The following is a 15,045-nucleotide window of genomic DNA, read 5'->3' on the forward strand; positions in this document are numbered from 1 at the left end:
GCCGGGGTATTCAAATCGGCCTGGGCAGCGGCGCGGGGAGCGGCTGCCGGTTTCCTGCTGGGCCCTGCTGGGCCCCGGGGAGGGCCGCCGCCTGCAGCCCGCGCGCTCCGCTCTCCTCGGAAGGGACGCGAGTGAAACCGTCCCCAGCGCGGGGAGCGCAGGGCCGCGGGGCGGGGGAATCCCAGGCGAGAGGGGGCCGCGGCTCTGGGCTTCCTCCCCGGCCCGGCGACACGCGGGGGACACCGGGGCTCCCTCCCAGCCGTTACCCTGCACGTGTGGACTCGTGTGCGCCCTCGGGGGAGCTTCCCAGGAGGCCGCGCCGGCCCGAGCGCGGAGAGCGGCTGCCAGGCCGGGCCGGCGCCCGGAGCGCCTCCTCCGGTGGTCTCCCCGCCGGGCGGGGACCGCGCGCCGCCCCCCCCGGGCGCCTGGGCCGCTGCGCGGAGCAGAGCGGAGCTGAGCGCCCCGGGCGCCGCGGGCCCGAGCGGCCTCCCCACCCCCGGCCGCGCCGCCGCCCTGCCCCGGGCGGAGTAAACAAGAGACGCGCAAGATTTGACCTGGCGCGACCCGGATTTCTGGCCGGGGTTCCCCCTGAGCAGGTGACTCCGTGGGAGGGGTGGAAATTAGTCTCTGGAATTCCGGGCCAAAGACATTAACTGTGGTTCTGCTTTTAAGGCAAGTATTTCACCAACAACTGCGGGATGTTTTGCGTCTCAAATTTCAGATTTCCCGGAAAGGGACCAAATGTCAAGGCAGATCAGATATTCCCTTCCTTTCTCATTAAAAAAGAATACATGAAAAGGGAGGGCAGCCCCTTTAATGACCGCGACGAGAGCACTGCTGGTTTCGTTTTTGTTTTGTTTTGTTTTTCATTTCGACCTGTAATCAGTGGATTTCTTGAAGTCCCGGGCAATGGCGATGTTGCTGTGAAGGGCGACTCTGCAGAACAAAGGGGTGATACATTTTTTGATCGATATTTTTTCCAAAGGATAAAAATCTGAACGGTTTGGAGTAAGTTTCGCTGTCTCCTTTCAGGTTGCTCTCGTTTAAATTCCGGGCCTACTTCCACTTAAGCGGCTTCTTCTGTCTTTGTATAAGTTGTTTAATATTCAGCCTTTCTTGACTTAATTTTCTCTTAAAGTTATGCCCTTGCATTTTTAAACATCCATTTAAAGCGCAAAACGTGATTTTCAAAATGTTTGTTCCCTTCCAAACCCACCTGCTACATCCTCCCACAGCCGATTTTATTTAATTGCTTCATAGAGAAGATTAAGCAGTTTCTTTAAGAATCAAATTTCCCTTCAGCACACACAACAGCAGCTGCCCAGGCTCCCAGGAAGGGCGCAAGGAAGGTGGCAGGTCGCCTTCTGCTTGGCTAGAATGAATGTCAGTTGAAATCTTAAATGTGTCCTTAAAAGACTAGATTAAGTGGTATAATGTGAATATCAGGATATTCAGGTAATTGGGCAGTTAACATAAAATTTCTTTAAAAAGCAAGCATGCATCAATTTTGATGACCTGAGGCCACCACCAAGGAGGCCCCCTAAAGATAGTCTTCAGTCAAACTTGATTCTTATTGCTTTCTTCCAAAATCGTCAAGCTCTAAACAGGATTGCCTGAACTGAGCTGAAGCAGAAGTAAAAATATTTGTGAATATGTGTAAACTAGGTGACGGCCCCTCTGCTGGGAAGAACTACTGTCTTTAAGTAAATGCATCCTTTTCGCTGGCCCGAACGTTGCGAGGTGTTGCCTGGAGTCGCCGGGTGTGAGCCAGTGTGGCTCCAGAGCAGATCAACACCTGTCTGTCATTCCAGAGCCTTACCTTCTTGGGAAGCACTCAGAGCAGGATAGAAAGCACTCTGCCTGTTGTGGCTGTCTCTGCCAGTGGTCAGGCCCACTAGCCCACTGTGTTGGAGCCTTTCTTGGAAGGGCCCCCAAGGCCTCTGCCCTCCAAGTGAATTTCCCTTATAACATCTCTATGTCTATATCCCCAACAGTCCATCTGTATTTAGTGAATATCTGTCCAATTGCTTATATGTAAGGGCAATATAGTAACAGAAAAACTCCTCCCCAGGAAACCTCCGAAAACAAAACCGGCTTTGGTCAGCTGTGCACTCAGCCCTAAGAAGCTCTAAGGAAAGCAAGGCTGGGTGGGGCATAGCTGACTCAGCCTGGGCACCCATATGGAGCACCAGCAACAGGTGAGAACTTTCTTTTCATTACCTGGCTTTCTTATCACTTCTCAATTTCCAAGGAAAGGGAAATCTGGTAATCTGGATTATGAGATTTTAAGAAAGTAAAATAATTAACGTCCACACGGCAGTATGGCATTTTTTCAGTCAGAAATCACTTCAAACTGAAAGCACTGTCAGTCAAAAAATATTTATTGAGTGCCTACTATGTGTTGAAGAGATTTAGGACACATCTGTGAACAAATTAAAGAGCCCCACTTCCCCCAGCTTGCAGTGTCGTGGGAGGAGGGGAGGAGCAGGATGGGAAATAAACATAAATAAACGGCATAGAACTTTGGGAGGTAAAAAGAGTTGGGGGGGGATATAAAATAGGATAAGGATATGGGCAGGGTGGGGGTGTCGTGTTGCTGTATTAAATAGAGAGGTCAGAAGAGGACTTGTTGAGAAATGGCATTTCTGCCAAGGCTTGAAGGAAATGATTTAGCAGTGGAGATACCTGGAGTGAGGAGCTTTTCAAGTAGAGGGAACAGCTAAGATAAAGCTCCAAGACCAGAGCAGGCCGGGCGTGTTTGTACAGCTCAGGGGAAACAGTGTCTGGAACAGAATGTGACAGCCTACGAACTGGCCAGGCCACTGTAAGAACTTTTCTCACTCAGGAAAAAGCTTGATAAGGGGAAGATTTATGTCCTTTGCCACCCAGTCCCACTGAATCTGAATCTCTGTGGGCCCAGGAATCTGCATTTCTAACAGATAATGCAGTTGACACTTATGCATTCTAAAGCTCAAGACCTCCTGGCGCAGAGCACGGGGCTGACATACCCAGGCAGGAGAACTAGGGACCAGGGGACATTGTACATCAAGCTTCTAGAATCAAGCATATCCGTGTTACTCATCAACAGTCTCCATTGCAAGTTTAAATCCTCAATTCAAATTAGCTTAAGAATACGAGGGACTTCATTGACTTATAGAACTAGAAGGCGAGGACTAAATTCCAACTCAGCGAGATCCTGGGGCTCAAATGCTGTTACCCTGGTTCAGTCTTTCTCCCTCTCAGCTCTTCTTATCTCTGTTTCATTTTGCTCTTCAGACAAACGTTCTGCAGGGTGGTGGCAGCAGTCCTAGATTGTGGTTTTCCTAGTTTAGCAACCCCAGTGGGAAAAGACCTTCTTCCCAGGGAGCTCAGGCAGCCTTGGTCACGTCCTTGCCCCTGAACCAATCCCTGGCTTGGGTGGTGGAGGGATCTCAATGGTCATACCTACACCTGGAGTGGGGGGTGGTCCTCATGGAAAGAGCAGTTCCCAAAGGAAAGAAAAGGAGCCGGGGGGGGGGGGCAGGTGCGCTATATCCCTTAAGTTTTTGGCCTTGGTTTCTCTTATTTTTGTGAGGAAGATCAGCCCTGAGCTAACATCTGCTGCCAAGCCCCCTCTTTTTGCTGAGGAAGATTGGCCCTGGGCTAACATCCGTGCCCATCTTCCTCTACTTTATATGTGGGACGCCACCACAGCGTGGCTTGATGGAGTTGGTCAAGATGATATACCTAATTCCTTATGGCTGTAAATTCTGTATAAATCACTGTAATAAATCGTTCTGCAAAACTGTGCAAAATGGATTAACTGGCATGCCATTCCCTCAGATAAATTTATACTACTAAAAATAAAACATTGAAGGGGGTACCTGCTATGGGGATCTGATGAATAAATGGAACATAGCCTTGGGTCTTAGTAGAAAGTGATGGTTTAGAACTGCCTTTTTGATGGGTCTCCCACTTCTACTCATCTGCTTTAATTGGTATATGGAGAAAATTAAGCACTCTCATGATTTGTGTAGAGTGAAGAATACTCAGGTCTCCAAAAATTAGTTGAAGAAAAGAATTTTGAGGGAAAATCTGTCCGTCTGTTGAATTGTTCATTGGATACAAGCCGAACACTCTAATGGAGACCAGTTTCTTTATCCTACTGTAACCTCCTTTGGTTGGGAGTCGAGGGAGCGGGTGGTAATTAAAGACCAAGCAGCTGGAGCCATACTTACTGTGACTCAAGGTGACATCTGCTAGGATTGAAGGATAAAGCGCTCATCCTCCTGGCTGTCACAGGATGTGCAGAGCTCACAGACATCCAGTGGACCCCATGCCACCTCATACTCCAGAGTTTCTCTACGTGTATTCCAAAGACTACCTGTAGCAACATCTCTTTTTTTTTTTTAAGTTTATTTATTTATTTTTCCCCCCAAAGCCCCAGTAGATAGTTGTATGTCATAGCTGCACATCCTTCTAGTTGCTGCATGTGGGACGCGGCCTCAGCTATTGCCGGAGAAGCGGTGCATCGGTGCGCGCCCAGGATCCGAACCCGGGCTGCCAGCAGCGGAGCGCGCGCACCTAACCACTAAGCCACGGGGTGAGACCTGTAGCAACATCTCTTGAAATGCTTATTTAAAGGTCTGGGCTGCCCCTAAACTTATAAAATCAGAATCCTCAACATTAGGGCCTGAGAAACTCCATGGTGAGTAAGATCCACCTGTGACTCCTATTCTTATTAAAGCTTGAGTGCCACTGCTTTACACTTTGCCCCGAAGATTGAATTGGGGCTGGCTGCCCGAGAACCCTCTTCTCCCCTCTTTATCACGTTCCTCAGGTTTCACGTGATTCCCTTACAACAACTTGGCCCTTTTTATTCCTCAGAGATATCTGTGGCTTCTATTTTAACCAGATTTCATCTGTGCACAAATATGTTAGGATGGAAAAGCCCCCAGTGAATGAACCTGATGGGGATGGGAAGGGTGGGAGAGGGTCAAGTGCATGGTGGAGCACAGAATTCAGACTGCACAGGGGAGAGAGGGGTCAGGGAGAGGTAAGCTGGTGGGGATGAACAGGATGCAGACAGACTTGGATGATTTTCTGGTTTAGCTTAGGACTAGCCATATCCACAGTCTGTGGAGGGACACTGCACATCTCAACAATCCAAGCTGCTAGTGAAACTGACTTCTTACGTTCTAGAGAGCACTCAAGGGATACCCCCGTCAGGTCTTTACCCTAAGGAAGACGAGTTCAGTTGTTTCTCACTGATAACCTTCTTCAAGACTAAAGAACAAAAATCAAATTAGGAAACAGTCAGTAGAAGGAATAAGACTGTGCAGGATTACTGAAGCCTGAGTGCCCCCTTAGATAGAGGGAAACGTAGGCTCACAATACATCCTTAACAATTAAGAGCATCACGTTAGCCCTCCCCCATCCTACTCTCTTCAGTCACCCTCCCCTCACTCCCAAATGGGTTATGGCTGAAATTTCTCCACCTAACAGTCACTGCTTGGGGGTAAGGCTTTGCTATCTAGAAATCTTCCATTACAAGTCAAATATAGGTATTGAGCTCTTAATATCTTAATATCTTAATAAGTCATTAACTTCTTATGAGAGATTAATTTATTAGATTGCCTTTCCAGAGTGACAGCCAGCTTAGGACTCAAACTGATTTATCTTGACAAAGCATAGGATGGGGATGATATGGAGAGGATCGGAGGGGGGCAAGACAGGGAGGTCCAAAGCTTGGGCAGGACTGCTGTGGGGTACACTAGAGGTCTAGGGGTAAGACACAGACTGAAGGGAAAGGGTGTGGAAAGATGAAGTAAGAGAGAGGCAAAGCAGAAGCAACATCTTTGGCACCTGCCCAGGATGCCTCGCTCAGGGCCTCTGGAGAGGGCACCATGATGCCCTAGGCTTCTTAGGCAGGAGCGAGATGGGGGCTCTCTCAGCTCAGAGTACAGGTCCCAGCTCTGACCTTGGGCAGGCAGGAGACTTGCCTCCCCTCTCTGGGCCCCCACTTCCTCATCCAACAACAAAGGAGTTCCCTTATAACCGTAAATTCTGAAATTTGAACTCCTGACAATCCAGCAGGGTCAGAAAAAAGGGGAGTAGGAAGAGAGGGGAACAGAAAAAAAAATGGGGGAGAGACCTTATCAAGGAGATTCCTTCCAAACCCTCGTAGTGATTTGTTAGGGCAAAACATCAATTTTCAGTTTTAAAGAAATTCATGTCCATGGAAAGGTGGATAAATAATGGGTAGGGATGAAGGAATAGAGATTTTTTATTAAACCTATGCCGTATAAATTTGATACACTATATGCTCAGAAATGAGAAGAGTTGTTTCTCATTATCAGCCTTTAAACATTTTGGGGGGAAAAATGTGTTTTTGTTGAATTTAGCCAGTGAAATCTTTTATTGGTGTCTAAGTCCTTAAACTTTTAGGATTTCTAAGAATAGTGACTTGACCCACTCCCAATCTATCTGTTGGTCAGATCTTTGGTAGATTTGACCCTTTTTTTAATATAGCTTTGAACCTTGAGTTAGAGGAAGAAAGAAACAGTCAGATAGTTGTCACAAAGCTTGTACAGTGATTTAGTCCCTTAGCTAGAAATTTTATGTAAAAGAAGGTAGCAAGTTAAAAGCATTACATCAAAGAGAGGATGTGCTGGTAGAAGATGTTATCTCAGAGCCAGAGAAGAGTGCTCTCAGCAGGGAAGGAGATACCAAAATTATGTAGATGTGCACCTGGGTGGGTTCACCTAGCTGTTAGCGGGACGACAACACAGGAACCGCTGAGATGGTGCCATGCAATCATCAATGTGCATCATGGACCCAAACCATGGAGAGAAGAGTGTGTCATAACAATACATTCTCTACAAAAGGAGGAGGAAACCTGTGATCTGTTCAGAAAGATTTTCACAAGAGAAAATTAAAATCATTTTTAAAATATTTTGTACAAGAGGGTTAAGATTCAATGATTTGAAAAGTCCACTTATACAGATGAGACCATCCTCATGGATTTTCATAGAGTATAACAGTATTAGAAAGTTAATTACTTGTAATATATCTTTTTAAAAAAGATTTTCATAAAGGAACTATTTATTCAGCATGTCATTTTCCATTGACATTCTTGCGTATATAGATGAACATGTCAAAACCTTCTGTTCCAGAAAACTGATATATTCCCATGTCTCCCTAGAGCCCTCTGATTTTTTTTTAACAGTTTTATTTATTTGTTTATTTATTTTTGTGAGGAAGATCAACCCTGAGCTGACATCCATGCTAATCCTCCTCTTTTTGCTGAGGAAGACCAGCTCTGAGCTAACATCTATTGCCAATCCTCCTCCTTTTTTTTTTTCCCCCAAAGCCCCAGTAGATAGTTGTATGTCATAGTTGCACATCCTTCTAGTTGCTGTATGCGGGATGCGGCCTCAGCATGGCCGGAGGAGCGTGCGTCGGTGCGCACCCAGGATCCGAACCCGGGCAGCCAGTAGTGGAGCGTGCGCACTTAACTGCTAAGCCACGGGCCGGCCCTAAGTGCCCTCTGATTTTATCTATCATTGTTTTACAATCATTTCTCCTGATCTAGACTGTGGAATCCTCAACTAGCACAGACTGTGCCAACTGTGTATTGTGGTGAATAAATTCTCTGAGTTTTAGACTTAGCATTTTACTCCTGCCTTCTTTTCTTTTCCTGGGCTCTGTGTACAAGTCATGGCACAACCACTGAAAAGTATGAGACTCCCGTAGCTAAATAGCGTCTTCTATAGTGACGTGGGTCAAGTCATAGTTAAAATAGGTCCATGTTAAAAGAACAGTATGCGGCTTTGAGAAGCAGCCTATTCTGTTGTTGATCTTAGATCTGTCCTTTAATACAGCAATTATTTTTCCACAATCATTTTGTGCTGGGCATTTAGGGATGCCTGACCCAGCCACCAGTGGTACCAGCCTTACCAAATGCCATGCAGGTAGACCAGATCTCATGGATTGACACAGTTAGTACGTTTTTAAATTTAGGTACACAAAATTTCATAAGTGTACAACTAGATTAAATTTGGCAGATATATGTGTGGGTTTGTGTAACCATTACTTTGATTAAGATGGAGAATATTTTTAACACTCCAGAATGCTCCCTTGTGCCCCTTCCCAGTTAATATACCCCTGAAGTAATCAGTATTCTAACTTCTGTCTCCATGGATTAGTTTTTGAGTGAAGACATCTATCTACCTATCTATCTATCTATCTATCTATCTATCTATCTATCTATCTATCTATCTATCTATCTATTCCAAAAATAAAGTATCGAGTGCCCATGTGCTGGACACTGTTTGGTAGCTAGAGAGACAGGGGTAAACAAAGCAGATGAGGCCCCTGGCTCTGTGGGGCTCACATTCTAGCTGAGGAACTGATAACAGACAAATTAACAAATAAGGCAATTCCAAATCATGGAAAATAGCATGAAGAATAAAACAAGGTGATTGATAGACAGTAAATAGGTAGAGTAGAGCAATATTGGATGGGGGTGGGGTATAGCTGCAGAGTTGACATTTGGGCTGAGAACTGACTGATGAAGAGCAGGGAAAGAGTGCCCCGGGAAGAAGGAACTGAAAGTGTAAAATCCCTAAGACAAGAAGAAGCTCGGAGCCACAGGGAACTGAAAGGTCAAATGTGGCAGGACATGGGACGTGGGAGCGGGGGAGAAAGTCGTAAGAGATGATTTAAGAGAAGCAACCAGGAGCCAGAGGAAAATTCCTTTATGGGGTAGGTGACTTGCAAAGAAGGGGATATACATTGGAGATAAAAAAAATGTATCTGATATATTCTATTAATTAATTTAAAAAACTTTTCCCAGAAAGAACCTTCAGTGAATAAATAGTGGCTGCTGAATCTGACTTGCAACTGGGTGGCAGGTCTGCAAGGAAAGAATTCCAAAGCAGAGGGCTTTCTGAAAGCATAATTATACATATTGAACATAAGAAAAGGAAAATAGTTTTTAAGGTAGCAAATCCTAAAGAGAATTTGGATAATGTGGGTGCTATTCTTCACATTTTTCTATGGCTAATTAGAGAGAACGGGGAAACACACAATGCTACCCACAGCCCTGCCAACCCATTATGGGCACTTCTAATTTCAGATAAATGAAGCCCTTGGTTACCACCCCCAGCTTGTCTTAGAACACGCATTGTATTATCCGAGTAGATGAGTAAAAATAATAGCCTTCTGAATCTCTATAAAGGGTACCTTTCTCTTATTAGCAGATACTTAACAAGTTCAAATCACATCTCCATGTTAATGAACCAACTCCCAAATTTACTTTGCTCTTGAAAAATCTAATTTTTCAATTTTCTCCCTTTACACTGAAAATGTGATATTTGGCTGGGCAGCTTAGAGCACCAACAGTTTTGTGTGTATGTAACTAGAAAAAATTAGTCATTGTGTAAAATCTCAGCTATATATATATATATATTCTCTTTAGTAAATAACATACGTATATCTATTTTGAAAAGCGTTCTTAGTAATATTTATTGACCCAAATATGTATAAACTTAAAAATATACTAAAAAAAAATAGCCAATTGTCACTTTAAAACTCACTGTTTATTAAATAAAACCATGATATTACTTTTAAAATAAAACAGTAAAAGATACATGATGGGAAATATTAAATTTCATGGTTAAGGTAAAATTTGAGGAAGAAAAAGAAATCAAGAGTTTTTTGAGTTTACAATAAGAGATTACATCACCATGTTTATTGCATTTATAGAAATATAACGGCAGTGTTTGCAAAATGCACCCAGAAAACCTAAATGAAAGCAGAAATGAAGAAAATCTGCTTGATTTTAAATATCAGGATTTCAGAAAGCATAAAGATATATGGTTTAGTTTTTCCATTATCATTGAGATTTAATTTTATGTAGAACAAACTGAAAGACTCTTACTGGTTTTGGTGCTTCACAACTTCAGAGAGGAACTGCCACTCATTTTGGCTTATTTCTTGGTCATTCCAGGAGCCCATGAACTGCTTCCTCCCTCGTGAGACCTAATAAGACCAGAGATGAAAATGCAGCTTTATAGCATAAATAGGAGGCCACTTGGTGCAGGAAAAGCACAAGGAGGAGAGGTGCTCCTGTCTGAGAGGCAGTCTACTGATATTAAGACCTCTAGGGATAGGTTGGGGTTCAAATCCCTACATCCTCATTTACCTGAGGGTGATTTGCCCAAGTACCTTAACATCTAAGAGCCTGTTTTCCTGCAAAATTGGGACAATAGTATTTATTGCATGGAGTTATTGTAAGGGTTAAGTGGCATACAGTAAGCACTTAATATATGTTGGTTGTTTATTTAGATATTCACGGCTCAGCCAGTAACTTTTTGTGTACTCTGAGCAGGGCATTAATCTCTGGGCCTAAGTATCTTCGTTTATAAACTGAGAGTTGAACAAGGTAAGCCCTAAATTTCCTTCCAACTCTAGTATTCTACAGTTCTTACTATCTATGTGACATCAGTTTCTTCATCTGTATAGTGGGCATAATAAAAGCACCTACTTCATAGAATTTTTGAGAGGATAAGATGAATTAAGACAGGTATAAATTCTTAGAATAGTGCTTGGCATGAAGGAAGTGCTGAATACATATTAGCCATGATGATGATGCTGATGCTGATGAAGAAAGATGGTGATGACTCCATCGGTGAATAGTATGGTAGCTCTAAAACACTCGGTTATCAGGCTGATCATATTATCTCTTCTTTCCTGAGTCAATACCAGAATTAGCAAGATTTTATCTTTAAGCTTTCTCAAGACTAAACTCATTCACTTCTCAGTAAGAAATATACGGAGATTTCCCAGGGTAGAGACCACAGTCTGCTGACATCTTTGTTTTTTCTTTTGGTATCAATGTTTTGAGAAATTAATTGACTCATTTATGACCACCCTCTCTTTTTATGAGCCTGGATAGATGTTCACTTTCATTCTAAAAAAGTATAGCACCAAAATCCCACCCATGTTGTCCAAGCTCACTAAATTTACCTGCAGAGTTTCCTGTGGTTTCCTGCTTCAGATTAATTTAAATAATCCATCATTTCATTCAGTAACTCAAACATGCTAATGTTTCATTGGCACACGAAGAAAAGTTTTGATTTATCCAGAACTGTGATTTGCACAGGTCATTTCCTAGCTCCCCCTAAGTTTTTTGTGAAATGCCACACACGATTAAAAATGCCAGTCAAGCCAAAAGAACTGATGCGTGCGTTATAAATAGCAACCAGAATTATACTTCAGATGTTAACTGGTTTGTCCTGATTTAATAATGAATTACATCATTTGACAAATGAGATAAGACCTTCACCTTTAGCTTTCTGATCCAAACTTCTAATAGTTGAAATGTATTATTACCATCTGGTGTCTGGCCTCCGAAATCTGGAGGTGTCTGCCTCATTTCAAGTAGCCAGGGCTTGTGTGCCAAAAAAGCACTCTCCTAAGAGTCTTGATTGGCAGGCCCAGTGAGAAGGCTAAGGACCCAGTGAACCATGGAGATGCAGCTCGAGCTCTGTAGAAGTTTCCTTTCGTTCAAGGCAGACTCATTTTCTTCATTTGTGTTGCAAAGAAATTGTTACTATCAAAGCTGTTTTTATTTTGGATCTCAATCCTGAAGGATGCAATTCCTACACTTTTGAAGAATGTTTAAATCTCCTCTAAGCTATTTGACACCTTTTACAAAATGGCAATAATTTTAGCACCTTTCATCCTCAGGTAAAAGAATTTGAGAATGAAGCTGAGGGAGATATACAGCCTGGAGTTTTAACTCAGTGAAGCCGCATGGATCTGACAGTTTTTGATTGTTCTTCATATTGTTCTAGGTTCTGGGAAAAGGCGAGATAAGTCTTACTGCTTTCAAGAAACTTACAATAAGGTTGGAAGGACAGAGTTAACACACACAGAACCATACCAATAATATACATGAAGATGAAAGTAAGTGCTAAACACAGAATATAAGTGCAATCAGTTTTCTTGGTTTGTGTAATAGAAAATTTAAAAGGGTGAAATTTGGGAGGACAATTAGAAATGAATGCGAATAATAAGATAAAGAGTAGAAAAGTTTCTGTGTCTTGGTAGATTTGAATAGCTTAGAAATGCCAAGCCTGGGCAAAACAGAAGTTTCCAGTAATAATGGCTACATTATTACTAAATGATAGTTAATATTGATCTGTGTTCGTCAGTGGGTAGGCAGAGAGTCAGAGCAGTTAGATAAGAACTACCCGTGATATCCAGCCAGCAGGTGAACGAGCAGAGGTTCCAGCCCAAGTCTAAGGGCTCTAAAGCTGTGCCCAGACTCCTCACAACTGTGCTTGCTAACCATTTCCCTCTTTGGTTGACTCTACTAAGGTGACCACACATTTGAGAGTCAAAGGAGAAGCTATAAATAAATATTTCTGGGCAATTTGCATGAACCAACATAGTCCAGGGTCAACTAGGACTTTTGGTCAATCTCTCTCTACATCTCTCCATTCCCAGCCATCCACCAGACACCTAGTGCTTCTGACCAGTTGCTGATTTCTTGGAGTAAATTGATTAAAGTCTTATAATTCTAGAGAGTTCTTGCAATTTAAAAGAGCCCACAAAGAAACATGTCCAATTAAATGAATCACTAACAGTGGAATTTCAAGTAGTTAGGTACTTGATCATGAGAACTATTTCAAAACAACACCCTTCTCCTGGCACCTGGCAAATCACACCTCTCCTATGAAACTTGGCCGGCTGGGTGTTTAAGTATTATCAGTCAGCCACATAGGTGTATAGATGGATTCAGACTTCAGGCAGAAGTGAAAGGTGTTCTGCCCAAGATATTCAGCACCACTCAGAACTCTTTTCATATCCGATTCAGAACTCATCAACTTAAGGAAAACTACGGAAATTTGGAGAGCATTCATAAGAGACTAAGGACTAAAACAAAATTATAAATATTTTTAAATGTTTAAAGCTACCAGGATGTAATGTGTTTTAATGAAATGATATATGTCCTCAACTCACTCAAGTTCACAAATGTATGTCTAATCAACACAGATAAGAACAGAATATCAAATGTCTGGGTACCATTTGTATAAAAGTTAAGCTAAAACTCATTTCCATCCCAAGTATGTGTGACATCTAAAATAATATTCTGTCTTGCTTTTATTTTAGATTTTTGGTAACTTTAAATTCCATTTTTATTTTGAAAAGAAGATGTCTACAAACAAAATTAATGGAAAAAGTCAAAGGAATGAGGGGATAAAATAAATCCTAAAAGAAGAAATGGGGACAAAGAAAAATACCAACACATAGAAACATGTGAAAGTACTCTAGCCAGGCTGGGAGAGCCAGCATCCCTGGAAGCAAGTGTTGTTAAACATTGGAACCGGTTGCTAAGGGAGGTAAGGGAATCTCCCTTTCCCAGAAGTCTTTAAAAATAGGATCACATCTGTTGGGACGGGATAATGGTGGTGCTGCCTGACTAGACAGCTTCTTAAGCAACCCTATCGTCTGGTAATTCTACCATTTCTATTTCTGATTGTGAAAAGTAACAAATAAACTTCAGTTCACCTAGCAAGCTGAGACTTACCATGTCTTATCATTTTTATTGTGTTATAAAACTATTTTCATTGGTATTTGCAATGCAAAGGTAGGTGACTAAATTATTCAGGATGTACTTGAATTTACAGCAAAGGCTCCAACCTTACTTACCCCATTTGTAATATTTCCCCCAAATATTATGAAATCAGAAAGGTCCTGAATTTATGTCCTTGCAAGAAAGTTATAGAGAAGGCATTGTCCCGAATCCTATATTCAATTTTTAATTTTGACTGAGTAGTAATTGTATACAGGGGTGTTGAAGGTACAGAAGGGCTGGATTGGATAAACCTTATTAAAAATGAGCCTGCCAGGGGCCAGCCCCATGGCTTAGCGGTTAAGTGCACACGCTCCAGTACTGGTGGCCCAGGTTCGGATCCCGGGCACGCACCGATGCACCGCTTCTCCGGCCATGCTGAGGCGGCGTCCCACATACAGCAACTAGAAGGATGTGCAACTATAACATACAACTATCTACTGGGGCTTTGGGGAGAAAAAAGGAAAAAAAGGAGGAGGATTGGCAATAGATGTTAGCTCAGAGCCGGTCTTTCTCAGCAAAAAGAGGAGGATTGGCATGGATGTTAGCTCAGGGCTGATCTTGCTCACAAAAAAAAAAAAAAAAAAAAAAAAATTAGGGTCTTCCAGACCAGTATCCCCAGAGGCAAAAGGGTATTTGTTCCGTGGAGAAAATTTAGGCCATGATTTGATGCATCTCTACTGCTCTCTCCATGGCCAACAGTTTGCACTGAACTATCAGACTGTTTGCCCCCACTCCATTTAATTGCACACGTATTTGTTAAGTTCCTACTTTTTGTCAGGCACTATGCCGGGAATACAAAGAGTAAAAGGTCACAGCCTCTGCCCCTGAGGAAGCCACAATCTAAAAACAGGCAGAGACAAGTCCAGGTGTGGCGGGGCCTGACACGAATATAATTTTGGAGGTGCATTTTAAGAAAAAGAATACAAAATTAAGAATGAAAGTGAATATTTATTGCAGAAAGAAATCATAACAAATGACAGTTTTAAAATTCTGACAAATTCCAGAAATATCATGAAATCTAGGGAAAAAACTTATTTTTTTTAACTGCTGATTCACATCTATAATTCTATTTGTCCCACATTTTGGTTGCATATTGTTGACCCCATGATGAGAATTTTGTTATATCATCTCCTGTAGAGAGAATAGAATGATAATTCACTCATTCCTCTGGTGAGTGAACCAACTTACAGTTGATTGAAATTTTTCTTTCTGGTTCACAACTTATTCATAATTATAAGTACATTTTCAGGATTGTTGTCAAGTACAGAAAATCCTCAATCAAGTTTCTTTCATATATGAGCTATAAGAACTGTAAGATTTCAGGACATTGCAAATTTTCTTGTGTGTGAATAATTTTAAATACTCTTTCAATCGATGCTACTTATAAATCAGCTTGTCTTGGGTGTCCTTGTAATAGT

At 42.4% G+C, this 15,045-nt stretch overlaps 1 long non-coding RNA gene across 2 annotated transcripts; it reads left to right on the forward strand.

Moving 5' to 3' along the window:
* The first annotated feature begins 468 nt into the window (after positions 1 to 468).
* On the forward strand, positions 469 to 13,566 carry LOC131399719 (uncharacterized). 2 transcript variants are annotated; one of them, XR_009217212.1, is made up of 4 exons: positions 469 to 596; positions 2,072 to 2,198; positions 11,841 to 11,952; positions 13,162 to 13,566. It is a non-coding gene; the product is annotated as an uncharacterized LOC131399719 (long non-coding RNA). The 2 variants fall into 2 exon arrangements; XR_009217211.1 differs by lacking the exon at positions 469 to 596 and having other exon boundaries at positions 1,564 to 2,198.
* The last annotated feature ends 1,479 nt before the right edge of the window (positions 13,567 to 15,045 follow it).

Source organism: Diceros bicornis, chromosome 39 (assembly GCF_020826845.1).
Source record: "Diceros bicornis minor isolate mBicDic1 chromosome 39, mDicBic1.mat.cur, whole genome shotgun sequence".
Classification (NCBI taxonomy): domain Eukaryota; kingdom Metazoa; phylum Chordata; class Mammalia; order Perissodactyla; family Rhinocerotidae; genus Diceros; species Diceros bicornis.